At 48.7% G+C, this 2182-nt stretch overlaps 1 pseudogene; it reads right to left on the reverse strand.

Annotated features, from left to right (window-relative positions):
- Window positions 1-1201: 1201 nt before the first annotated feature.
- On the reverse strand, window positions 1202-1870 carry LOC105813783 (annotated as a pseudogene).
- Between the last annotated feature and the right edge of the window lie 312 nt (window positions 1871-2182).

Here is a 2182-nt window from a genome sequence, read left to right on the forward strand (position 1 = left end):
CAGAAAGGCAAGACTATGGGCTTTCCAGAGATTCACACATCTTGGGGCTCAAAAGCGAATGCTCTAAGCTTCTCTATCACATGTGGGTCAGGAACAACACAGCTGGGGTCCCAGCCAAGCTGAGGGATGCTCTAAGCAGGTCCCTCATGTCCCTAGGGTCCCTGGGCCCCATTTCCCTACAACCTGAGTCTTCCTGCTATGGTTCATCCCAGCCACAGGGCCACACTCTGGCACAGGACAGTCCTTCAGTGGGACAAAAGAGCATCCTCCACCCAGAAGTCCCCAGAAGGCCTGGAATAGGAACATTCCCACTACGGCCCTCCCGCCGTCTCCCTCACCATTCCTTTAACATCACTCTCTCACAAGTAGAAAAATCGGCTATGAGTAGCCTTAGGCAGCGGGAAAAAACCCAAAGCAGACCTAAAACCACATCTCTGAATAAAGCAAATCTACCTCCACACACTTGTTTGTTATTGTTCCGCCTTCTTCAAGTTTTAAAGGATAAAGCCCTAAAACTTTGAGGCACAAATCAATTCCTAACTTGGGATGCTTTCCAACTATCGCTACCAAAAACATACAAAAATAACACAAGAATAAGCGCTAGGGTTAGGTAGGTGTCTGAAGCATCCTTTCCCCAAGAGGGGCTGTCCCCTCCCTGTCAGCCTGAGCGTCAGCCTTGCTGGGGCCTGCAGAGCCCAGAGGGTGGGTCTGGGGCCCTCACATCACTGCCTCAGGAAGCTGTCGGGAGCTAACCAGCCCACCGCTCCTAAGGTGACGTGCAGCCAGTTCTGGCCTGAGGTTTGAAGGTCTGAAGTTAAATGAAAAGCTGTTTTTCATGCCACGATCACTCATTTACTCACGAATCACTAGATTACAGGCACAACACAAACATAAATTATCTCTTAAGCACTACAAGCTAAAAAGAAAATGCCTCTCAAAACAGGTATGTTCAAAAAAGGTATTCCAAGAGTTCCATTAGGAAAGTCTTAGAATGAGCTAATGCCCCCAAAGAGTCATGTTTTAGCTAAACGGTGTAGTCTTTCTCTGTGATACTTACATGGACTAGTTACAATTATGACGTCACTACTTTCAAAAGAACTATTAAAACTATTATTAGATACATTTGCCACGAACAGAAATGTCCTGCAGATCGTACTATTGCACACAGGGTATCGCTATGCACATCAAGATCTCGGGGCCTCTAGAAGACCCAGAACAGAGACCCGAGGGCCATGCCCGTGGCTGCTCCAGCCACCATGCCAAGCGCCAAATCACTGTCGCTGTCTCGGTACTGCTCACGAATGATGACTTGGTTGGTAGGCTGCTGTCCATAAAGTCCTGCATAGGGCTACTGGTAGGGCACAGCAAACGCCTGCCAATTTGCGGCATACACAACTTGAGTTCCTGGTGGGTACGCACCACCGTATGGACCATAGCCATGTGCCTGCTCAGGGGTTGGTGTGGCATATGCCATATATGGAGGAGGGGAAGAAACCACCACCGTCTCATCAGTCATGACTGCGGAGCCCACGTACGCTGTGTTTGTCCCGGAATCCTGGAGCGTAAATTTCCAGGCCAAACAATCATCTGTGCTTTCTGCACACAGACGGATAGTTTTCCCATCTCGGCAAACAATCTGCAGCATACAGTCTTTTGACTTCCCATCTGGAGACTGAATATCCCGACCTTCGTGCCCCACACGGATGTTGATGCAGTCTACTGGCATGTGGACCTTATCTTCGATATTCTGCCTAGTCTGGTCATCGTAATAGATCAGGTGACCATCTAACCACAGGTCAAACCAATTCTTCTTCCAGCGCTTGAAAATAGTACTCTGTCGCAGCAACCACCCGCTCTTCACAGATGCCATCTCTTCACCTGCGAACGCTCGGGCAGTCGTGCGCGAACCAGGCGGCGAGAGCAAGGACGCGGCTCCGGCTCCGGAGCTCCGACCGCCGCACGTCCGGAAACCTGGCCCCTTCCTGAAGTATTGTTATTGAAATGAAATGGTTATGGTTTTACATCAGGAAATTTTGGGGTGATTTATTACATGGCAATAATAATCCCATCAGGCCCCAAGAACAATTATTTTAGGCTGCAAGAGCTCAGCATTGTTACATTTTCTAAATGTTCACTTAGCCTTAAATTTGTCAGTGAGCTGGATTATGCCTAATCCAATTCT

The sequence above is a fragment of the Propithecus coquereli genome, unplaced genomic scaffold, assembly GCF_000956105.1.
Source record: "Propithecus coquereli isolate 6110/MARCELLA unplaced genomic scaffold, Pcoq_1.0 Scaffold29, whole genome shotgun sequence".
NCBI lineage: Eukaryota > Metazoa > Chordata > Mammalia > Primates > Indriidae > Propithecus > Propithecus coquereli.